Genomic DNA, 24,670 nt, shown 5'->3' with positions numbered 1-24,670 from the left:
AAGCCTAGGTCTTGGGAGATGGATTCGAACCGTTATTAAGTATGCTATTATGGTGTTAGGTATATTCTTGTGCTTAGCTTTATTGCTACCTTGCTTGATAACTTGCTTACAAAATTTTATTCAAAAAACTGTTAGCAAAGCTTGGCATGCCACTCTTTTAGCTCAAAAAGAAAACGGGGGAAGTGTAGAGAGCCTGGTGCAGGAATGGCTGGAAGAAAAAGGCAATAGTCAGATCAACTTGGTGAGGCTAGCAAAGCAGGCCTCAGTCTCAAGGATACAGTGTCCTTGAGATAAGGAAGGCACGTAGAATTGAGAAAAACATGAATGCCGAAGTGCTTAGCTAAGCAGCACATCTAGACCAATGAGGAGCTAAGATTTTGCACTATGCATGAGCTAATTAAGCATTGTATTTAATCGCCACTCTGCGTATCAATAAACGAGACTTTGCTGATGACCATATGGTGTCCGGGTCTCCCTTCTCCGACAAGCAGAGGCACAAACTGCATGACGAGAAGGGACAACGTAGAACACGTCTCTGTCCTGGCACATTTTCGTGTGCAATACTTCCCTCCGGGTCTTCGGGCCTTGCGAAGCTCTGTGTACTGCGAGCGCTGCTACTCGCAGCTGAGAAGGACCGTGGAGCTAGCAGCGAATTCGGAGAGCGCTAAGCACGAAGTCAAGAAGCGAGACGTGTCCCTGCAATGCGGTGTTAATAGCAGCTTCCTCGCGGCGGGGGCGAGCTCCGGCCACAAAGCATTCTCGTCCTGGCAACGGATCTCTGTGACGGGCGTAGGCGAAAAGCTTTCGTTTTCCATTCGAACTGCGAGAGAGGCAGACTGTTGCACGGAGCTCTGAGAATAAAGGTGCACGCCCTAGGCGGGCTTGGGCAGAAGCAGCGTTCTCTAGCTCTTGGCTGCCGGCGTACTTGTGGTTGTGTGGCGCCCTTGCAGCGGCTTCTGGCCGCCGGCAAGTGAAAGCGACTCCACGCTTGGGCGAGGGCGGTGAACGAAGCGGCACTAGTCCCGTGCTTGTGTGCACCACATTACAGGCTACTAGGAGAGGAAGGTGGTTGACTCTCGCTTGCCTTCCCAAGTGCCCTTAGCAGTCGGAAGGAGCAAGCTGAAGCACTGCTGCTTGTGCTGCTCCGTGGTTCCCTTGCAACCCGCTGGGAAAGCTTTGGCGGTCGCTTCTAGGCGCCGAGTTGCACACAGCACCACGGTAAGTGCCTCGGAGAAGGGAAATCCAGAGTGCAGCGAGGAGCTGGACGTGGCTTACGTGCAGTAAGGAGAAGGTGAACCTAGGCACTGCCTCTTCAATCTGGCCGCCTCTGCTCTGGTAGCAACTTTTGCAACTCGGCAAAGAGAGCCGCGAGTATGTAGAACGGAGGGCAGCGAGACGCCGTGTGTTAGGCGCCCTTTCAGGGTTGCTGCCAGGGGGCTACTTTAAGAACGCTTTTTTCTTCCTCGCGTCCTTCTCGCTTCGCTCTAGCTGCATGGAGTACAGCACAGCGAAGGAGTGAGGACGGGCACTGTCCCAGCTTTTGCCCTGGCGTGCAACGGCTGTGTGCTGCTTTTCCAAGCAGCAAGAGCACTGAGAAGTGAAAGCGATTGTGAAGGAGCTCTTTGGCTGCTCGTGTGCTCTTCGCTGCACTGCGCCGCTCGCAAGCGGCTTCGTTCTTCGCCTTCTGCCGTCCGGAGAGAGCTGAACTCCAGCGGTCAGTTGCAGCTCTGCCCAACAGCGTGTTCTCAGTTCTGCGGGCAAGCACGCCCTCTTGCCTTGGCCCCGAGAGCAAAGTCCCGAGCGAGCACTCGACTCAGTGCAATGCACCCAGAAGGACGCTCTCGCTCGCCTTTCAAGGAGCGATTCTTAACAGCAGAAGCAGCAGAGGCACAAACTGCATGACGAGAAGGGACAACGTAGAACACGTCTCTGTCCTGGCACATTTTCGTGTGCGATACTTCCCTCCGGGTCTTCGGGCCTTGCGAAGCCCTGTGTACTGCGAGCGCTGCTACTCGCAGCTGAGAAGGACCGTGGAGCTAGCGGCGAATTCGGAGAGCTCTTCGCTGCACTGCGCCGCTCGCAAGCGGCTTCGTTCTTCGCCTTCTGCCGTCCGGCGAGAGCTGAACTCCGGCGGTCAGTTGCAGCTCTGCCCAACAGCGTGTTCTCAGTTCTGCGGGCAAGCACGCCCTCTTGCCTTGGCCCCGAGAGCAAAGTCCCGAGCGAGCACTCGACTCAGTGCAATGCACCCAGAAGGACGCTCTCGCTCGCCTTTCAAGGAGCGATTCCTAACAGCAGAAGCAGCAGAGGCACAAACTGCATGACGAGAAGGGACAACGTAGAACACGTCTCTGTCCTGGCGCATTTTCGTGTGCGATACTTCCCTCCGGGTCTTCGGGCCTTGCGAAGCCCTGTGTACTGCGAGCGCTGCTACTCGCAGCTGAGAAGGACCGTGGAGCTAGCGGCGAATTCGGAGAGCTCTTCGCTGCACTGCGCCGCTCGCAAGCGGCTTCGTTCTTCGCCTTCTGCCGTCCGGCGAGAGCTGAACTCCAGCGGTCAGTTGCAGCTCTGCCCAACAGCGTGTTCTCAGTTCTGCGGGCAAGCACGCCCTCTTGCCTTGGCCCCGAGAGCAAAGTCCCGAGCCAGCACTCGACTCAGTGCAATGCACCCAGAAGGACGCTCTCGCTCGTCTTTCAAGGAGCGATTCCTAACAGCAGAAGCAGCAGAGGCACAAACTGCATGACGAGAAGGGACAACGTAGAACACGTCTCTGTCCTGGCACATTTTCGTGTGCGAAACTTCCCTCCGGGTCTTCGGGCCTTGCGAAGCCCTGTGTACTGCGAGCGCTGCTACTCGCAGCTGAGAAGGACCGTGGAGCTAGCGGCGAATTCGGAGAGCTCTTCGCTGCACTGCGCCGCTCGCAAGCGGCTTCGTTCTTCGCCTTCTGCCGTCCGGCGAGAGCTGAACTCCAGCGGTCAGTTGCAGCTCTGCCCAACAGCGTGTTCTCAGTTCTGCGGGCAAGCACGCCCTCTTGCCTTGGCCCCGAGAGCAAAGTCCCGAGCGAGCACTCGACTCAGTGCAATGCACCCAGAAGGACGCTCTCGCTCGTCTTTCAAGGAGCGATTCCTAACAGCAGAAGCAGCAGAGGCACAAACTGCATGACGAGAAGGGACAACGTAGAACACGTCTCTGTCCTGGCGCATTTTCGTGTGCGATACTTCCCTCCGGGTCTTCGGGCCTTGCGAAGCCCTGTGTACTGCGAGCGCTGCTACTCGCAGCTGAGAAGGACCGTGGAGCTAGCGGCGAATTCGGAGAGCTCTTCGCTGCACTGCGCCGCTCGCAAGCGGCTTCGTTCTTCGCCTTCTGCCGTCCGGCGAGAGCTGAACTCCAGCGGTCAGTTGCAGCTCTGCCCAACAGCGTGTTCTCAGTTCTGCGGGCAAGCACGCCCTCTTGCCTTGGCCCCGAGAGCAAAGTCCCGAGCCAGCACTCGACTCAGTGCAATGCACCCAGAAGGACGCTCTCGCTCGTCTTTCAAGGAGCGATTCCTAACAGCAGAAGCAGCAGAGGCACAAACTGCATGACGAGAAGGGACAACGTAGAACACGTCTCTGTCCTGGCACATTTTCGTGTGCGAAACTTCCCTCCGGGTCTTCGGGCCTTGCGAAGCCCTGTGTACTGCGAGCGCTGCTACTCGCAGCTGAGAAGGACCGTGGAGCTAGCGGCGAATTCGGAGAGCTCTTCGCTGCACTGCGCCGCTCGCAAGCGGCTTCGTTCTTCGCCTTCTGCCGTCCGGCGAGAGCTGAACTCCAGCGGTCAGTTGCAGCTCTGCCCAACAGCGTGTTCTCAGTTCTGCGGGCAAGCACGCCCTCTTGCCTTGGCCCCGAGAGCAAAGTCCCGAGCGAGCACTCGACTCAGTGCAATGCACCCAGAAGGACGCTCTCGCTCGTCTTTCAAGGAGCGATTCCTAACAGCAGAAGCAGCAGAGGCACAAACTGCATGATGAGAAGGGACAACGTAGAACACGTCTCTGTCCTGGCACATTTTCGTGTGCGATACTTCCCTCCGGGTCTTCGGGCCTTGCGAAGCTCTGTGTACTGCGAGCGCTGCTACTCGCAGCTGAGAAGGACCGTGGAGCTAGCGGCGAATTCGGAGAGCTCTTCGCTGCACTGCGCCGCTCGCAAGCGGCTTCGTTCTTCGCCTTCTGCCGTCCGGCGAGAGCTGAACTCCAGCGGTCAGTTGCAGCTCTGCCCAACAGCGTGTTCTCAGTTCTGCGGGCAAGCACGCCCTCTTGCCTTGGCCCCGAGTGCAAAGTCCCGAGCGAGCACTCGACTCAGTGCAATGCACCCAGAAGGACGCTCTCGCTCGTCTTTCAAGGAGCGATTCCTAACAGCAGAAGCAGCAGAGGCACAAACTGCATGACGAGAAGGGACAACGTAGAACACGTCTCTGTCCTGGCACATTTTCGTGTGCCATACTTCCCTCCGGGTCTTCGGGCCTTGCGAAGCTCTGTGTACTGCGAGCGCTGCTACTCGCAGCTGAGAAGGACCGTGGAGCTAGCGGCGAATTCGGAGAGCTCTTCGCTGCACTGCGCCGCTCGCAAGCGGCTTCGTTCTTCGCCTTCTGCCGTCCGGCGAGAGCTGAACTCCAGCGGTCAGTTGCAGCTCTGCCCAACAGCGTGTTCTCAGTTCTGCGGGCAAGCACGCCCTCTTGCCTTGGCCCCGAGTGCAAAGTCCCGAGCCAGCACTCGACTCAGTGCAATGCACCCGGAAGGACGCTCTCGCTCGTCTTTCAAGGAGCGATTCCTAACAGCAGAAGCAGCAGAGGCACAAACTGCATGACGAGAAGGGACAACGTAGAACACGTCTCTGTCCTGGCACATTTTCGTGTGCGATACTTCCCTCCGGGTCTTCGGGCCTTGCGAAGCTCTGTGTACTGCGAGCGCTGCTACTCGCAGCTGAGAAGGACCGTGGAGCTAGCGGCGAATTCGGAGAGCTCTTCGCTGCACTGCGCCGCTCGCAAGCGGCTTCGTTCTTCGCCTTCTGCCGTCCGGCGAGAGCTGAACTCCGGCGGTCAGTTGCAGCTCTGCCCAACAGCGTGTTCTCAGTTCTGCGGGGAAGCACGCCCTCTTGCCTTGGCCCCGAGAGCAAAGTCCCGAGCCAGCACTCGACTCAGTGCAATGCACCCAGAAGGACGCTCTCGCTCGCCTTTCAAGGAGCGATTCCTAACAGCAGAAGCAGCAGAGGCACAAACTGCATGACGAGAAGGGACAACGTAGAACACGTCTCTGTCCTGGCACATTTTCGTGTGCGATACTTCCCTCCGGGTCTTCGGGCCTTGCGAAGCTCTGTGTACTGCGAGCGCTGCTACTCGCACCTGAGAAGGACCGTGGAGCTAGCGGCGAATTCGGAGAGCTCTTCGCTGCACTGCGCCGCTCGCAAGCGGCTTCGTTCTTCGCCTTCTGCCGTCCGGCGAGAGCTGAACTCCGGCGGTCAGTTGCAGCTCTGCCCAACAGCGTGTTCTCAGTTCTGCGGGCAAGCACGCCCTCTTGCCTTGGCCCCGAGAGCAAAGTCCCGAGCGAGCACTCGACTCAGTGCAATGCACCCAGAAGGACGCTCTCGCTCGCCTTTCAAGGAGCGATTCCTAACAGCAGAAGCAGCAGAGGCACAAACTGCATGACGAGAAGGGACAACGTAGAACACGTCTCTGTCCTGGCACATTTTCGTGTGCGATACTTCCCTCCGGGTCTTCGGGCCTTGCGAAGCCCTGTGTACTGCGAGCGCTGCTACTCGCAGCTGAGAAGGACCGTGGAGCTAGCGGCGAATTCGGAGAGCTCTTCGCTGCACTGCGCCGCTTGCAAGCGGCTTCGTTCTTCGCCTTCTGCCGTCCGGCGAGAGCTGAACTCCGGCGGTCAGTTGCAGCTCTGCCCAACAGCGTGTTCTCAGTTCTGCGGGCAAGCACGCCCTCTTGCCTTGGCCCCGAGAGCAAAGTCCCGAGCGAGCACTCGACTCAGTGCAATGCACCCAGAAGGACGCTCTCGCTCGCCTTTCAAGGAGCGATTCCTAACAGCAGAAGCAGCAGAGGCACAAACTGCATGACGAGAAGGGACAACGTAGAACACGTCTCTGTCCTGGCGCATTTTCGTGTGCGATACTTCCCTCCGGGTCTTCGGGCCTTGCGAAGCCCTGTGTACTGCGAGCGCTGCTACTCGCAGCTGAGAAGGACCGTGGAGCTAGCGGCGAATTCGGAGAGCTCTTCGCTGCACTGCGCCGCTCGCAAGCGGCTTCGTTCTTCGCCTTCTGCCGTCCGGCGAGAGCTGAACTCCAGCGGTCAGTTGCAGCTCTGCCCAACAGCGTGTTCTCAGTTCTGCGGGCAAGCACGCCCTCTTGCCTTGGCCCCGAGAGCAAAGTCCCGAGCCAGCACTCGACTCAGTGCAATGCACCCAGAAGGACGCTCTCGCTCGTCTTTCAAGGAGCGATTCCTAACAGCAGAAGCAGCAGAGGCACAAACTGCATGACGAGAAGGGACAACGTAGAACACGTCTCTGTCCTGGCACATTTTCGTGTGCGAAACTTCCCTCCGGGTCTTCGGGCCTTGCGAAGCCCTGTGTACTGCGAGCGCTGCTACTCGCAGCTGAGAAGGACCGTGGAGCTAGCGGCGAATTCGGAGAGCTCTTCGCTGCACTGCGCCGCTCGCAAGCGGCTTCGTTCTTCGCCTTCTGCCGTCCGGCGAGAGCTGAACTCCAGCGGTCAGTTGCAGCTCTGCCCAACAGCGTGTTCTCAGTTCTGCGGGCAAGCACGCCCTCTTGCCTTGGCCCCGAGAGCAAAGTCCCGAGCGAGCACTCGACTCAGTGCAATGCACCCAGAAGGACGCTCTCGCTCGTCTTTCAAGGAGCGATTCCTAACAGCAGAAGCAGCAGAGGCACAAACTGCATGATGAGAAGGGACAACGTAGAACACGTCTCTGTCCTGGCACATTTTCGTGTGCGATACTTCCCTCCGGGTCTTCGGGCCTTGCGAAGCTCTGTGTACTGCGAGCGCTGCTACTCGCAGCTGAGAAGGACCGTGGAGCTAGCGGCGAATTCGGAGAGCTCTTCGCTGCACTGCGCCGCTCGCAAGCGGCTTCGTTCTTCGCCTTCTGCCGTCCGGCGAGAGCTGAACTCCAGCGGTCAGTTGCAGCTCTGCCCAACAGCGTGTTCTCAGTTCTGCGGGCAAGCACGCCCTCTTGCCTTGGCCCCGAGTGCAAAGTCCCGAGCGAGCACTCGACTCAGTGCAATGCACCCAGAAGGACGCTCTCGCTCGTCTTTCAAGGAGCGATTCCTAACAGCAGAAGCAGCAGAGGCACAAACTGCATGACGAGAAGGGACAACGTAGAACACGTCTCTGTCCTGGCACATTTTCGTGTGCCATACTTCCCTCCGGGTCTTCGGGCCTTGCGAAGCTCTGTGTACTGCGAGCGCTGCTACTCGCAGCTGAGAAGGACCGTGGAGCTAGCGGCGAATTCGGAGAGCTCTTCGCTGCACTGCGCCGCTCGCAAGCGGCTTCGTTCTTCGCCTTCTGCCGTCCGGCGAGAGCTGAACTCCAGCGGTCAGTTGCAGCTCTGCCCAACAGCGTGTTCTCAGTTCTGCGGGCAAGCACGCCCTCTTGCCTTGGCCCCGAGTGCAAAGTCCCAAGCCAGCACTCGACTCAGTGCAATGCACCCGGAAGGACGCTCTCGCTCGTCTTTCAAGGAGCGATTCCTAACAGCAGAAGCAGCAGAGGCACAAACTGCATGACGAGAAGGGACAACGTAGAACACGTCTCTGTCCTGGCACATTTTCGTGTGCGATACTTCCCTCCGGGTCTTCGGGCCTTGCGAAGCTCTGTGTACTGCGAGCGCTGCTACTCGCAGCTGAGAAGGACCGTGGAGCTAGCGGCGAATTCGGAGAGCTCTTCGCTGCACTGCGCCGCTCGCAAGCGGCTTCGTTCTTCGCCTTCTGCCGTCCGGCGAGAGCTGAACTCCAGCGGTCAGTTGCAGCTCTGCCCAACAGCGTGTTCTCAGTTCTGCGGGCAAGCACGCCCTCTTGCCTTGGCCCCGAGTGCAAAGTCCCGAGCCAGCACTCGACTCAGTGCAATGCACCCGGAAGGACGCTCTCGCTCGTCTTTCAAGGAGCGATTCCTAACAGCAGAAGCAGCAGAGGCACAAACTGCATGACGAGAAGGGACAACGTAGAACACGTCTCTGTCCTGGCACATTTTCGTGTGCGATACTTCCCTCCGGGTCTTCGGGCCTTGCGAAGCTCTGTGTACTGCGAGCGCTGCTACTCGCAGCTGAGAAGGACCGTGGAGCTAGCGGCGAATTCGGAGAGCTCTTCGCTGCACTGCGCCGCTCGCAAGCGGCTTCGTTCTTCGCCTTCTGCCGTCCGGCGAGAGCTGAACTCCGGCGGTCAGTTGCAGCTCTGCCCAACAGCGTGTTCTCAGTTCTGCGGGCAAGCACGCCCTCTTGCCTTGGCCCCGAGAGCAAAGTCCCGAGCCAGCACTCGACTCAGTGCAATGCACCCGGAAGGACGCTCTCGCTCGCCTTTCAAGGAGCGATTCCTAACAGCAGAAGCAGCAGAGGCACAAACTGCATGACGAGAAGGGACAACGTAGAACACGTCTCTGTCCTGGCGCATTTTCGTGTGCGATACTTCCCTCCGGGTCTTCGGGCCTTGCGAAGCCCTGTGTACTGCGAGCGCTGCTACTCGCAGCTGAGAAGGACCGTGGAGCTAGCGGCGAATTCGGAGAGCTCTTCGCTGCACTGCGCCGCTCGCAAGCGGCTTCGTTCTTCGCCTTCTGCCGTCCGGCGAGAGCTGAACTCCAGCGGTCAGTTTCAGCTCTGCCCAACAGCGTGTTCTCAGTTCTGCGGGCAAGCACGCCCTCTTGCCTTGGCCCCGAGAGCAAAGTCCCGAGCGAGCACTCGACTCAGTGCAATGCACCCGGAAGGACGCTCTCGCTCGCCTTTCAAGGAGCGATTCCTAACAGCAGAAGCAGCAGAGGCACAAACTGCATGACGAGAAGGGACAACGTAGAACACGTCTCTGTCCTGGCGCATTTTCGTGTGCGATACTTCCCTCCGGGTCTTCGGGCCTTGCGAAGCTCTGTGTACTGCGAGCGCTGCTACTCGCAGCTGAGAAGGACCGTGGAGCTAGCGGCGAATTCGGAGAGCTCTTCGCTGCACTGCGCCGCTCGCAAGCGGCTTCGTTCTTCGCCTTCTGCCGTCCGGCGAGAGCTGAACTCCAGCGGTCAGTTGCAGCTCTGCCCAACAGCGTGTTCTCAGTTCTGCGGGCAAGCACGCCCTCTTGCCTTGGCCCCGAGTGCAAAGTCCCGAGCGAGCACTCGACTCAGTGCAATGCACCCGGAAGGACGCTCTCGCTCGTCTTTCAAGGAGCGATTCCTAACAGCAGAAGCAGCAGAGGCACAAACTGCATGACGAGAAGGGACAACGTAGAACACGTCTCTGTCCTGGCGCATTTTCGTGTGCGATACTTCCCTCCGGGTCTTCGGGCCTTGCGAAGCTCTGTGTACTGCGAGCGCTGCTACTCGCAGCTGAGAAGGACCGTGGAGCTAGCGGCGAATTCGGAGAGCTCTTCGCTGCACTGCGCCGCTCGCAAGCGGCTTCGTTCTTCGCCTTCTGCCGTCCGGCGAGAGCTGAACTCCAGCGGTCAGTTGCAGCTCTGCCCAACAGCGTGTTCTCAGTTCTGCGGGCAAGCACGCCCTCTTGCCTTGGCCCCGAGTGCAAAGTCCCGAGCGAGCACTCGACTCAGTGCAATGCACCCGGAAGGACGCTCTCGCTCGTCTTTCCAGGAGCGATTCCTAACAGCAGAAGCAGCAGAGGCACAAACTGCATGACGAGAAGGGACAACGTAGAACACGTCTCTGTCCTGGCACATTTTCGTGTGCGATACTTCCCTCCGGGTCTTCGGGCCTTGCGAAGCTCTGTGTACTGCGAGCGCTGCTACTCGCAGCTGAGAAGGACCGTGGAGCTAGCGGCGAATTCGGAGAGCTCTTCGCTGCACTGCGCCGCTCGCAAGCGGCTTCGTTCTTCGCCTTCTGCCGTCCGGCGAGAGCTGAACTCCAGCGGTCAGTTGCAGCTCTGCCCAACAGCGTGTTCTCAGTTCTGCGGGCAAGCACGCCATCTTGCCTTGGCCCCGAGAGCAAAGTCCCGAGCGAGCACTCGACTCAGTGCAATGCACCCGGAAGGACGCTCTCGCTCGTCTTTCAAGGAGCGATTCCTAACAGCAGAAGCAGCAGAGGCACAAACTGCATGACGAGAAGGGACAACGTAGAACACGTCTCTGTCCTGGCACATTTTCGTGTGCGAAACTTCCCTCCGGGTCTTCGGGCCTTGCGAAGCCCTGTGTACTGCGAGCGCTGCTACTCGCAGCTGAGAAGGACCGTGGAGCTAGCGGCGAATTCGGAGAGCTCTTCGCTGCACTGCGCCGCTCGCAAGCGGCTTCGTTCTTCGCCTTCTGCCATCCGGCGAGAGCTGAACTCCAGCGGTCAGTTTCAGCTCTGCCCAACAGCGTGTTCTCAGTTCTGCGGGCAAGCACGCCCTCTTGCCTTGGCCCCGAGAGCAAAGTCCCGAGCGAGCACTCGACTCAGTGCAATGCACCCGGAAGGACGCTCTCGCTCGCCTTTCAAGGAGCGATTCCTAACAGCAGAAGCAGCAGAGGCACAAACTGCATGACGAGAAGGGACAACGTAGAACACGTCTCTGTCCTGGCACATTTTCGTGTGCGATACTTCCCTCCGGGTCTTCGGGCCTTGCGAAGCTCTGTGTACTGCGAGCGCTGCTACTCGCAGCTGAGAAGGACCGTGGAGCTAGCGGCGAATTCGGAGAGCTCTTCGCTGCACTGCGCCGCTCGCAAGCGGCTTCGTTCTTCGCCTTCTGCTGTCCGGCGAGAGCTGAACTCCAGCGGTCAGTTGCAGCTCTGCCCAACAGCGTGTTCTCAGTTCTGCGGGCAAGCACGCCCTCTTGCCTTGGCCCCGAGAGCAAAGTCCCGAGCGAGCACTCGACTCAGTGCAATGCACCCGGAAGGACGCTCTCGCTCGCCTTTCAAGGAGCGATTCCTAACAGCAGAAGCAGCAGAGGCACAAACTGCATGACGAGAAGGGACAACGTAGAACACGTCTCTGTCCTGGCGCATTTTCGTGTGCGATACTTCCCTCCGGGTCTTCGGGCCTTGCGAAGCCCTGTGTACTGCGAGCGCTGCTACTCGCAGCTGAGAAGGACCGTGGAGCTAGCGGCGAATTCGGAGAGCTCTTCGCTGCACTGCGCCGCTCGCAAGCGGCTTCGTTCTTCGCCTTCTGCCGTCCGGCGAGAGCTGAACTCCAGCGGTCAGTTTCAGCTCTGCCCAACAGCGTGTTCTCAGTTCTGCGGGCAAGCACGCCCTCTTGCCTTGGCCCCGAGAGCAAAGTCCCGAGCGAGCACTCGACTCAGTGCAATGCACCCGGAAGGACGCTCTCGCTCGCCTTTCAAGGAGCGATTCCTAACAGCAGAAGCAGCAGAGGCACAAACTGCATGACGAGAAGGGACAACGTAGAACACGTCTCTGTCCTGGCGCATTTTCGTGTGCGATACTTCCCTCCGGGTCTTCGGGCCTTGCGAAGCCCTGTGTACTGCGAGCGCTGCTACTCGCAGCTGAGAAGGACCGTGGAGCTAGCGGCGAATTCGGAGAGCTCTTCGCTGCACTGCGCCGCTCGCAAGCGGCTTCGTTCTTCGCCTTCTGCCGTCCGGCGAGAGCTGAACTCCAGCGGTCAGTTGCAGCTCTGCCCAACAGCGTGTTCTCAGTTCTGCGGGCAAGCACGCCCTCTTGCCTTGGCCCCGAGAGCAAAGTCCCGAGCGAGCACTCGACTCAGTGCAATGCACCCGGAAGGACGCTCTCGCTCGCCTTTCAAGGAGCGATTCCTAACAGCAGAAGCAGCAGAGGCACAAACTGCATGACGAGAAGGGACAACGTAGAACACGTCTCTGTCCTGGCGCATTTTCGTGTGCGATACTTCCCTCCGGGTCTTCGGGCCTTGCGAAGCCCTGTGTACTGCGAGCGCTGCTACTCGCAGCTGAGAAGGACCGTGGAGCTAGCGGCGAATTCGGAGAGCTCTTCGCTGCACTACGCCGCTCGCAAGCGGCTTCGTTCTTCGCCTTCTGCCGTCCGGCGAGAGCTGAACTCCAGCGGTCAGTTGCAGCTCTGCCCAACAGCGTGTTCTCAGTTCTGTGGGCAAGCACGCCCTCTTGCCTTGGCCCCGAGAGCAAAGTCCCGAGCGAGCACTCGACTCAGTGCAATGCACCCGGAAGGACGCTCTCGCTCGCCTTTCAAGGAGCGATTCCTAACAGCAGAAGCAGCAGAGGCACAAACTGCATGACGAGAAGGGACAACGTAGAACACGTCTCTGTCCTGGCGCATTTTCGTGTGCGATACTTCCCTCCGGGTCTTCGGGCCTTGCGAAGCCCTGTGTACTGCGAGCGCTGCTACTCGCAGCTGAGAAGGACCGTGGAGCTAGCGGCGAATTCGGAGAGCTCTTCGCTGCACTGCGCCGCTCGCAAGCGGCTTCGTTCTTCGCCTTCTGCCGTCCGGCGAGAGCTGAACTCCAGCGGTCAGTTGCAGCTCTGCCCAACAGCGTGTTCTCAGTTCTGCGGGCAAGCACGCCCTCTTGCCTTGGCCCCGAGAGCAAAGTCCCGAGCGAGCACTCGACTCAGTGCAATGCACCCGGAAGGACGCTCTCGCTCGCCTTTCAAGGAGCGATTCCTAACAGCAGAAGCAGCAGAGGCACAAACTGCATGACGAGAAGGGACAACGTAGAACACGTCTCTGTCCTGGCGCATTTTCGTGTGCGATACTTCCCTCCGGGTCTTCGGGCCTTGCGAAGCCCTGTGTACTGCGAGCGCTGCTACTCGCAGCTGAGAAGGACCGTGGAGCTAGCGGCGAATTCGGAGAGCTCTTCGCTGCACTACGCCGCTCGCAAGCGGCTTCGTTCTTCGCCTTCTGCCGTCCGGCGAGAGCTGAACTCCAGCGGTCAGTTGCAGCTCTGCCCAACAGCGTGTTCTCAGTTCTGTGGGCAAGCACGCCCTCTTGCCTTGGCCCCGAGAGCAAAGTCCCGAGCGAGCACTCGACTCAGTGCAATGCACCCGGAAGGACGCTCTCGCTCGCCTTTCAAGGAGCGATTCCTAACAGCAGAAGCAGCAGAGGCACAAACTGCATGACGAGAAGGGACAACGTAGAACACGTCTCTGTCCTGGCACATTTTCGTGTGCGATACTTCCCTCCGGGTCTTCGGGCCTTGCGAAGCCCTGTGTACTGCGAGCGCTGCTACTCGCAGCTGAGAAGGACTGTGGAGCTAGCGGCGAATTCGGAGAGCTCTTCGCTGCACTGCGCCGCTCGCAAGCGGCTTCGTTCTTCGCCTTCTGCCGTCCGGCGAGAGCTGAACTCCAGCGGTCAGTTGCAGCTCTGCCCAACAGCGTGTTCTCAGTTCTGCGGGCAAGCACGCCCTCTTGCCTTGGCCCCGAGAGCAAAGTCCCGAGCGAGCACTCGACTCAATGCAATGCACCCGGAAGGACGCTCTCGCTCGTCTTTCAAGGAGCGATTCCTAACAGCAGAAGCAGCAGAGGCACAAACTGCATGACGAGAAGGGACAACGTAGAACACGTCTCTGTCCTGGCACATTTTCGTGTGCGATACTTCCCTCCGGGTCTTCGGGCCTTGCGAAGCTCTGTGTACTGCGAGCGCTGCTACTCGCAGCTGAGAAGGACCGTGGAGCTAGCGGCGAATTCGGAGAGCTCTTCGCTGCACTGCGCCGCTCGCAAGCGGCTTCGTTCTTCGCCTTCTGCCGTCCGGCGAGAGCTGAACTCCAGCGGTCAGTTGCAGCTCTGCCCAACAGCGTGTTCTCAGTTCTGCGGGCAAGCACGCCCTCTTGCCTTGGCCCCGAGTGCAAAGTCCCGAGCGAGCACTCGACTCAGTGCAATGCACCCGGAAGGACGCTCTCGCTCGTCTTTCAAGGAGCGATTCCTAACAGCAGAAGCAGCAGAGGCACAAACTGCATGACGAGAAGGGACAACGTAGAACACGTCTCTGTCCTGGCACATTTTCGTGTGCGATACTTCTCTCCGGGTCTTCGGGCCTTGCGAAGCTCTGTGTACTGCGAGCGCTGCTACTCGCAGCTGAGAAGGACCGTGGAGCTAGCGGCGAATTCGGAGAGCTCTTCGCTGCACTGCGCCGCTCGCAAGCGGCTTCGTTCTTCGCCTTCTGCCGTCCGGCGAGAGCTGAACTCCAGCGGTCAGTTTCAGCTCTGCCCAACAGCGTGTTCTCAGTTCTGCGGGCAAGCACGCCCTCTTGCCTTGGCCCCGAGTGCAAAGTCCCGAGCGAGCACTCGACTCAGTGCAATGCACCCGGAAGGACGCTCTCGCTCGCCTTTCAAGGAGCGATTCCTAACAGCAGAAGCAGCAGAGGCACAAACTGCATGACGAGAAGGGACAACGTAGAACACGTCTCTGTCCTGGCACATTTTCGTGTGCGATACTTCCCTCCGGGTCTTCGGGCCTTGCGAAGCTCTGTGTACTGCGAGCGCTGCTACTCGCAGCTGAGAAGGACCGTGGAGCTAGCGGCGAATTCGGAGAGCTCTTCGCTGCACTGCGCCGCTCGCAAGCGGCTTCGTTCTTCGCCTTCTGCCGTCCGGCGAGAGCTGAACTCCAGCGGTCAGTTGCAGCTCTGCCCAACAGCGTGTTCTCAGTTCTGCGGGCAAGCACGCCATCTTGCCTTGGCCCCGAGAGCAAAGTCCCGAGCGAGCACTCGACTCAGTGCAATGCACCCGGAAGGACGCTCTCGCTCGTCTTTCAAGGAGCGATTCCTAACAGCAGAAGCAGCAGAGGCACAAACTGCATGACGAGAAGGGACAACGTAGAACACGTCTCTGTCCTGGCACATTTTCGTGTGCGAAACTTCCCTCCGGGTCTTCGGGCCTTGCGAAGCCCTGTGTACTGCGAGCGCTGCTACTCGCAGCTGAGAAGGACCGTGGAGCTAGCGGCGAATTCGGAGAGCTCTTCGCTGCACTACGCCGCTCGCAAGCGGCTTCGTTCTTCGCCTTCTGCCGTCCGGCGAGAGCTGAACTCCAGCGGTCAGTTGCAGCTCTGCCCAACAGCGTGTTCTCAGTTCTGTGGGCAAGCACGCCCTCTTGCCTTGGCCCCGAGAGCAAAGTCCCGAGCGAGCACTCGACTCAGTGCAATGCACCCAGAAGGACGCTCTCGCTCGCCTTTCAAGGAGCGATTCTTAACAGCAGAAGCAGCAGAGGCACAAACTGCATGACGAGAAGGGACAACGTAGAACACGTCTCTGTCCTGGCACATTTTCGTGTGCGATACTTCCCTCCGGGTCTTCGGGCCTTGCGAAGCCCTGTGTACTGCGAGCGCTGCTACTCGCAGCTGAGAAGGACCGTGGAGCTAGCGGCGAATTCGGAGAGCTCTTCGCTGCACTGCGCCGCTCGCAAGCGGCTTCGTTCTTCGCCTTCTGCAGACCGGCGAGAGCTGAACTCCGGCGGTCAGTTGCAGCTCTGCCCAACAGCGTGTTCTCAGTTCTGCGGGCAAGCACGCCCTCTTGCCTTGGCCCCGAGAGCAAAGTCCCGAGCGAGCACTCGACTCAGTGCAATGCACCCAGAAGGACGCTCTCGCTCGCCTTTCAAGGAGCGATTCCTAACAGCAGAAGCAGCAGAGGCACAAACTGCATGACGAGAAGGGACAACGTAGAACACGTCTCTGTCCTGGCACATTTTCGTGTGCGATACTTCCCTCCGGGTCTTCGGGCCTTGCGAAGCCCTGTGTACTGCGAGCGCTGCTACTCGCAGCTGAGAAGGACCGTGGAGCTAGCGGCGAATTCGGAGAGCTCTTCGCTGCACTGCGCCGCTCGCAAGCGGCTTCGTTCTTCGCCTTCTGCCGTCCGGCGAGAGCTGAACTCCGGCGGTCAGTTGCAGCTCTGCCCAACAGCGTGTTCTCAGTTCTGCGGGCAAGCACGCCCTCTTGCCTTGGCCCCGAGAGCAAAGTCCCGAGCGAGCACTCGACTCAGTGCAATGCACCCAGAAGGACGCTCTCGCTCGTCTTTCAAGGAGCGATTCCTAACAGCAGAAGCAGCAGAGGCACAAACTGCATGACGAGAAGGGACAACGTAGAACACGTCTCTGTCCTGGCGCATTTTCGTGTGCGATACTTCCCTCCGGGTCTTCGGGCCTTGCGAAGCCCTGTGTACTGCGAGCGCTGCTACTCGCAGCTGAGAAGGACCGTGGAGCTAGCGGCGAATTCGGAGAGCTCTTCGCTGCACTGCGCCGCTCGCAAGCGGCTTCGTTCTTCGCCTTCTGCCGTCCGGCGAGAGCTGAACTCCAGCGGTCAGTTGCAGCTCTGCCCAACAGCGTGTTCTCAGTTCTGCGGGCAAGCACGCCCTCTTGCCTTGGCCCCGAGAGCAAAGTCCCGAGCCAGCACTCGACTCAGTGCAATGCACCCAGAAGGACGCTCTCGCTCGTCTTTCAAGGAGCGATTCCTAACAGCAGAAGCAGCAGAGGCACAAACTGCATGATGAGAAGGGACAACGTAGAACACGTCTCTGTCCTGGCACATTTTCGTGTGCGATACTTCCCTCCGGGTCTTCGGGCCTTGCGAAGCTCTGTGTACTGCGAGCGCTGCTACTCGCAGCTGAGAAGGACCGTGGAGCTAGCGGCGAATTCGGAGAGCTCTTCGCTGCACTGCGCCGCTCGCAAGCGGCTTCGTTCTTCGCCTTCTGCCGTCCGGCGAGAGCTGAACTCCAGCGGTCAGTTGCAGCTCTGCCCAACAGCGTGTTCTCAGTTCTGCGGGGAAGCACGCCCTCTTGCCTTGGCCCCGAGAGCAAAGTCCCGAGCCAGCACTCGACTCAGTGCAATGCACCCAGAAGGACGCTCTCGCTCGCCTTTCAAGGAGCGATTCCTAACAGCAGAAGCAGCAGAGGCACAAACTGCATGACGAGAAGGGACAACGTAGAACACGTCTCTGTCCTGGCACATTTTCGTGTGCGATACTTCCCTCCGGGTCTTCGGGCCTTGCGAAGCCCTGTGTACTGCGAGCGCTGCTACTCGCAGCTGAGAAGGACCGTGGAGCTAGCGGCGAATTCGGAGAGCTCTTCGCTGCACTGCGCCGCTCGCAAGCGGCTTCGTTCTTCGCCTTCTGCCGTCCGGCGAGAGCTGAACTCCAGCGGTCAGTTGCAGCTCTGCCCAACAGCGTGTTCTCAGTTCTGCGGGCAAGCACGCCCTCTTGCCTTGGCCCCGAGAGCAAAGTCCCGAGCGAGCACTCGACTCAGTGCAATGCACCCAGAAGGACGCTCTCGCTCGTCTTTCAAGGAGCGATTCCTAACAGCAGAAGCAGCAGAGGCACAAACTGCATGATGAGAAGGGACAACGTAGAACACGTCTCTGTCCTGGCACATTTTCGTGTGCGATACTTCCCTCCGGGTCTTCGGGCCTTGCGAAGCTCTGTGTACTGCGAGCGCTGCTACTCGCAGCTGAGAAGGACCGTGGAGCTAGCGGCGAATTCGGAGAGCTCTTCGCTGCACTGCGCCGCTCGCAAGCGGCTTCGTTCTTCGCCTTCTGCCGTCCGGCGAGAGCTGAACTCCAGCGGTCAGTTGCAGCTCTGCCCAACAGCGTGTTCTCAGTTCTGCGGGCAAGCACGCCCTCTTGCCTTGGCCCCGAGTGCAAAGTCCCGAGCGAGCACTTGACTCAGTGCAATGCACCCAGAAGGACGCTCTCGCTCGTCTTTCAAGGAGCGATTCCTAACAGCAGAAGCAGCAGAGGCACAAACTGCATGACGAGAAGGGACAACGTAGAACACGTCTCTGTCCTGGCACATTTTCGTGTGCCATACTTCCCTCCGGGTCTTCGGGCCTTGCGAAGCTCTGTGTACTGCGAGCGCTGCTACTCGCAGCTGAGAAGGACCGTGGAGCTAGCGGCGAATTCGGAGAGCTCTTCGCTGCACTGCGCCGCTCGCAAGCGGCTTCGTTCTTCGCCTTCTGCCGTCCGGCGAGAGCTGAACTCCAGCGGTCAGTTGCAGCTCTGCCCAACAGCGTGTTCTCAGTTCTGCGGGCAAGCACGCCCTCTTGCCTTGGCCCCGAGTGCAAAGTCCCGAGCGAGCACTCGACTCAGTGCAATGCACCCGGAAGGACGCTCTCGCTCGTCTTTCAAGGAGCGATTCCTAACAGCAGAAGCAGCAGAGGCACAAACTGCATGACGAGAAGGGACAACGTAGAACACGTCTCTGTCCTGGCACATTTTCGTGTGCGATACTTCCCTCCGGGTCTTCGGGCCTTGCGAAGCTCTGTGTACTGCGAGCGCTGCTACTCGCAGCTGAGAAGGACCGTGGAGCTAGCGGCGAATTCGGAGAGCTCTTCGCTGCACTGCGCCGCTCGCAAGCGGCTTCGTTCTTCGCCTTCTGCCGTCCGGCGAGAGCTGAACTCCAGCGGTCAGTTGCAGCTCTGCCCAACAGCGTGTTCTCAGTTCTGCGGGCAAGCACGCCCTCTTGCCTTGGCCCCGAGTGCAAAGTCCCGAGCCAGCACTCGACTCAGTGCAATGCACCCGGAAGGACGCTCTCGCTCGTCTTTCAAGGAGCGATTCCTAACAGCAGAAGCAGCAGAGGCACAAACTGCATGACGAGAAGGGACAACGTAGAACACGTCTCTGTCCTGGCACATTTTCGTGTGCGATACTTCCCTCCGGGTCTTCGGGCCTTGCGAAGCTCTGTGTACTGCAAGCGCTGCTACTCGCAGCTGAGAAGGACCGTGGAGCTAGCGGCGAATTCGGAGAGCTCTTCGCTGCACTGCGCCGCTCGCAAGCGGCTTCGTTCTTCGCCTTCTGCCGTCCGGCGAGAGCTGAACTCCGGCGGTCAGTTGCAGCTCTGCCCAACAGCGTGTTCTCAGTTCTGCGGGGAAGCACGCCCTCTTGCCTTGGCCCCGAGAGCAAAGTCCCGAGCCAGCACTCGACTCAGTGCAATGCACCCGGAAGGACGCTCTCGCTCGCCTTTCAAGGAGCGATTCCTAACAGCAGAAGCAGCAGAGGCACAAACTGCATGACGAGAAGGGACAACGTAGAACACGTCTCTGTCCTGGCGCATTTTCGTGTGCGATACTTCCCTCCGGGTCTTCGGGCCTTGCGAAGCCCTGTGTACTGCGAGCGCTGCTACTCGCAGCTGAGAAGGACCGTGGAGCTAGCGGCGAATTCGGAGAGCTCTTCGCTGCACTGCGCCGCTCGCAAGCGGCTTCGTTCTTCGCCTTCTGCCGTCCGGCGAGAGCTGAACTCCAGCGGTCAGTTGCAGCTCTGCCCAACAGCGTGTTCTCAGTTCTGCGGGCAAGCACGCCCTCTTGCCTTGGCCCCGAGTGCAAAGTCCCGAGCGAGCACTCGACTCAGTGCAATGCACCCAGAAGGACGCTCTCGCTCGCCTTTCAAGGAGCGATTCCTAACAGCAGAAGCAGCAGAGGCACAAACTGCATGACGAGAAGGGACAACGTAGAACACGTCTCTGTCCTGGCGCATTTTCGTGTGCGATACTTCCCTCCGGGTCTTCGGGCCTTGCGAAGCCCTGTGTACTGCGAGCGCTGCTACTCGCAGCTGAGAAGGACCGTGGAGCTAGCGGCGAATTCGGAGAGCTCTTCGCTGCACTGCGCCGCTCGCAAGCGGCTTCGTTCTTCGCCTTCTGCCGTCCGGCGAGAGCTGAACTCCAGCGGTCAGTTGCAGCTCTGCCCAACAGCGTGTTCTCAGTTCTGCGGGCAAGCACGCCCTCTTGCCTTGGCCCCGAGAGCAAAGTCCCGAGCGAGCACTCGACTCAGTGCAATGCACCCGGAAGGACGCTCTCGCTCGCCTTTCAAGGAGCGATTCCTAACAGCAGAAGCAGCAGAGGCACAAACTGCATGACGAGAAGGGACAACGTAGAACACGTCTCTGTCCTGGCGCATTTTCGTGTGCGATACTTCCCTCCGGGTCTTCGGGCCTTGCGAAGCCCTGTGTACTGCGAGCGCTGCTACTCGCAGCTGAGAAGGACCGTGGAGCTAGCGGCGAATTCGGAGAGCTCTTCGCTGCACTACGCCGCTCGCAAGCGGCTTCGTTCTTCGCCTTCTGCCGTCCGGCGAGAGCTGAACTCCAGCGGTCAGTTGCAGCTCTGCCCAACAGCGTGTTCTCAGTTCTGTGGGCAAGCACGCCCTCTTGCCTTGGCCCCGAGAGCAAAGTCCCGAGCGAGCACTCGACTCAGTGCAATGCACCCGGAAGGACGCTCTCGCTCGCCTTTCAAGGAGCGATTCCTAACAGCAGAAGCAGCAGAGGCACAAACTGCATGACGAGAAGGGACAACGTAGAACACGTCTCTGTCCTGGCGCATTTTCGTGTGCGATACTTCCCTCCGGGTCTTCGGGCCTTGCGAAGCCCTGTGTACTGCGAGCGCTGCTACTCGCAGCTGAGAAGGACTGTGGAGCTAGCGGCGAATTCGGAGAGCTCTTCGCTGCACTGCGCCGCTCGCAAGCGGCTTCGTTCTTCGCCTTCTGCCGTCCGGCGAGAGCTGAACTCCGGCGGTCAGTTGCAGCTCTGCCCAACAGCGTGTTCTCAGTTCTGCGGGCAAGCACGCCCTCTTGCCTTGGCCCCGAGAGCAAAGTCCCGAGCGAGCACTCGACTCAATGCAATGCACCCAGAAGGACGCTCTCGCTCGTCTTTCAAGGAGCGATTCCTAACAGCAGAAGCAGCAGAGGCACAAACTGCATGATGAGAAGGGACAACGTAGAACACGTCTCTGTCCTGGCACATTTTCGTGTGCGATACTTCCCTCCGGGTCTTCGGGCCTTGCGAAGCTCTGTGTACTGCGAGCGCTGCTACTCGCAGCTGAGAAGGACCGTGGAGCTAGCGGCGAATTCGGAGAGCTCTTCGCTGCACTGCGCCGCTCGCAAGCGGCTTCGTTCTTCGCCTTCTGCCGTCCGGCGAGAGCTGAACTCCAGCGGTCAGTTGCAGCTCTGCCCAACAGCGTGTTCTCAGTTCTGCGGGCAAGCACGCCCTCTTGCCTTGGCCCCGAGTGCAAAGTCCCGAGCGAGCACTCGACTCAGTGCAATGCACCCGGAAGGACGCTCTCGCTCGTCTTTCAAGGAGCGATTCCTAACAGCAGAAGCAGCAGAGGCACAAACTGCATGACGAGAAGGGACAACGTAGAACACGTCTCTGTCCTGGCACATTTTCGTGTGCGATACTTCCCTCCGGGTCTTCGGGCCTTGCGAAGCTCTGTGTACTGCGAGCGCTGCTACTCGCAGCTGAGAAGGACCGTGGAGCTAGCGGCGAATTCGGAGAGCTCTTCGCTGCACTGCGCCGCTCGCAAGCGGCTTCGTTCTTCGCCTTCTGCCGTCCGGCGAGAGCTGAACTCCAGCGGTCAGTTGCAGCTCTGCCCAACAGCGTGTTCTCAGTTCTGCGGGCAAGCACGCCCTCTTGCCTTGGCCCCGAGTGCAAAGTCCCGAGCGAGCACTCGACTCAGTGCAATGCACCCGGAAGGACGCTCTCGCTCGTCTTTCAAGGAGCGATTCCTAACAGCAGAAGCAGCAGAGGCACAAACTGCATGACGAGAAGGGACAACGTAGAACACGTCTCTGTCCTGGCACATTTTCGTGTGCGATACTTCCCTCCGGGTCTTCGGGCCTTGCGAAGCTCTGTGTACTGCGAGCGCTGCTACTCGCAGCTGAGAAGGACCGTGGAGCTAGCGGCGAATTCGGAGAGCTCTTCGCTGCACTGCGCCGCTCGCAAGCGGCTTCGTTCTTCGCCTTCTGCCGTCCGGCGAGAGCTGAACTCCAGCGGTCAGTTGCAGCTCTGCCCAACAGCGTGTTCTCAGTTCTGCGGGCAAGCACGCCATCTTGCCTTGGCCCCGAGAGCAAAGTCCCGAGCGAGCACTCGACTCAGTGCAATGCACCCGGAAGGACGCTCTCGCTCGTCTTTCAAGGAGCGATTCCTAACAGCAGAAGCAGCAGAGGCACAAACTGCATGACGAGAAGGGACAACGTAGAACACGTCTCTGTCCTGGCACATTTTCGTGTGCGAAACTTCCCTCCGGGTCTTCGGGCCTTGCGAAGCCCTGTGTACTGCGAGCGCTGCTACTCGCAGCTGAGAAGGACCGTGGAGCTAGCGGCGAATTCGGAGAGCTCTTCGCTGCACTGCGCCGCTCGCAAGCGGCTTCGTTCTTCGCCTTCTGCCGTCCGGCGAGAGCTGAACTCCAGCGGTCAGTTTCAGCTCTGCCCAACAGCGTGTTCTCAGTTCTGCGGGCAAGCACGCCCTCTTGCCTTGGCCCCGAGAGCAAAGCCCCGAGCGAGCACTCGACTCAGTGCAATGCACCCGGAAGGACGCTCTCGCTCGCCTTTCAAGGAGCGATTCCTAACAGCAGAAGCAGCAGAGGCACAAACTGCATGACGAGAAGGGACAACGTAGAACACGTCTCTGTCCTGGCACATTTTCGTGTGCGATACTTCCCTCCGGGTCTTCGGGCCTTGCGAAGCTCTGTGTACTGCGAGCGCTGCTACTCGCAGCTGAGAAGGACCGTGGAGCTAGCGGCGAATTCGGAGAGCTCTTCGCTGCACTGCGCCGCTCGCAAGCGGCTTCGTTCTTCGCCTTCTGCTGTCCGGCGAGAGCTGAACTCCAGCGGTCAGTTGCAGCTCTGCCCAACAGCGTGTTCTCAGTTCTGCGGGCAAGCACGCCCTCTTGCCTTGGCCCCGAGAGCAAAGTCCCGAGCGAGCACTCGACTCAGTGCAATGCACCCGGAAGGACGCTCTCGCTCGCCTTTCAAGGAGCGATTCCTAACAGCAGAAGCAGCAGAGGCACAAACTGCATGACGAGAAGGGACAACGTAGAACACGTCTCTGTCCTGGCGCATTTTCGTGTGCGATACTTCCCTCCGGGTCTTCGGGCCTTGCGAAGCCCTGTGTACTGCGAGCGCTGCTACTCGCAGCTGAGAAGGACCGTGGAGCTAGCGGCGAATTCGGAGAGCTCTTCGCTGCACTGCGCCGCTCGCAAGCGGCTTCGTTCTTCGCCTTCTGCCGTCCGGCGAGAGCTGAACTCCAGCGGTCAGTTTCAGCTCTGCCCAACAGCGTGTTCTCAGTTCTGCGGGCAAGCACGCCCTCTTGCCTTGGCCCCGAGAGCAAAGTCCCGAGCGAGCACTCGACTCAGTGCAATGCACCCGGAAGGACGCTCTCGCTCACCTTTCAAGGAGCGATTCCTAACAGCAGAAGCAGCAGAGGCACAAACTGCATGACGAGAAGGGACAACGTAGAACACGTCTCTGTCCTGGCACATTTTCGTGTGCGATACTTCCCTCCGGGTCTTCGGGCCTTGCGAAGCTCTGTGTACTGCGAGCGCTGCTACTCGCAGCTGAGAAGGACCGTGGAGCTAGCGGCGAATTCGGAGAGCTCTTCGCTGCACTGCGCCGCTCGCAAGCGGCTTCGTTCTTCGCCTTCTGCTGTCCGGCGAGAGCTGAACTCCAGCGGTCAGTTGCAGCTCTGCCCAACAGCGTGTTCTCAGTTCTGCGGGCAAGCACGCCCTCTTGCCTTGGCCCCGAGAGCAAAGTCCCGAGCGAGCACTCGACTCAGTGCAATGCACCCGGAAGGACGCTCTCGCTCGCCTTTCAAGGAGCGATTCCTAACAGCAGAAGCAGCAGAGGCACAAACTGCATGACGAGAAGGGACAACGTAGAACACGTCTCTGTCCTGGCGCATTTTCGTGTGCGATACTTCCCTCCGGGTCTTCGGGCCTTGCGAAGCCCTGTGTACTGCGAGCGCTGCTACTCGCAGCTGAGAAGGACCGTGGAGCTAGCGGCGAATTCGGAGAGCTCTTCGCTGCACTGCGCCGCTCGCAAGCGGCTTCGTTCTTCGCCTTCTGCCGTCCGGCGAGAGCTGAACTCCAGCGGTCAGTTTCAGCTCTGCCCAACAGCGTGTTCTCAGTTCTGCGGGCAAGCACGCCCTCTTGCCTTGGCCCCGAGAGCAAAGTCCCGAGCGAGCACTCGACTCAGTGCAATGCACCCGGAAGGACGCTCTCGCTCGCCTTTCAAGGAGCGATTCCTAACAGCAGAAGCAGCAGAGGCACAAACTGCATGACGAGAAGGGACAACGTAGAACACGTCTCTGTCCTGGCGCATTTTCGTGTGCGATACTTCCCTCCGGGTCTTCGGGCCTTGCGAAGCCCTGTGTACTGCGAGCGCTGCTACTCGCAGCTGAGAAGGACCGTGGAGCTAGCGGCGAATTCGGAGAGCTCTTCGCTGCACTGCGCCGCTCGCAAGCGGCTTCGTTCTTCGCCTTCTGCCGTCCGGCGAGAGCTGAACTCCAGCGGTCAGTTGCAGCTCTGCCCAACAGCGTGTTCTCAGTTCTGCGGGCAAGCACGCCCTCTTGCCTTGGCCCCGAGAGCAAAGTCCCGAGCGAGCACTCGACTCAGTGCAATGCACCCGGAAGGACGCTCTCGCTCGCCTTTCAAGGAGCGATTCCTAACAGCAGAAGCAGCAGAGGCACAAACTGCATGACGAGAAGGGACAACGTAGAACACGTCTCTGTCCTGGCGCATTTTCGTGTGCGATACTTCCCTCCGGGTCTTCGGGCCTTGCGAAGCCCTGTGTACTGCGAGCGCTGCTACTCGCAGCTGAGAAGGACCGTGGAGCTAGCGGC

The sequence above is a fragment of the Sturnus vulgaris genome, chromosome 6 (assembly GCF_052056855.1).
Source record: "Sturnus vulgaris isolate bStuVul1 chromosome 6, bStuVul1.hap1, whole genome shotgun sequence".
In the NCBI taxonomy this organism is placed as follows: domain Eukaryota; kingdom Metazoa; phylum Chordata; class Aves; order Passeriformes; family Sturnidae; genus Sturnus; species Sturnus vulgaris.
Note: the sequence above shows the minus strand (reverse complement) of the source record.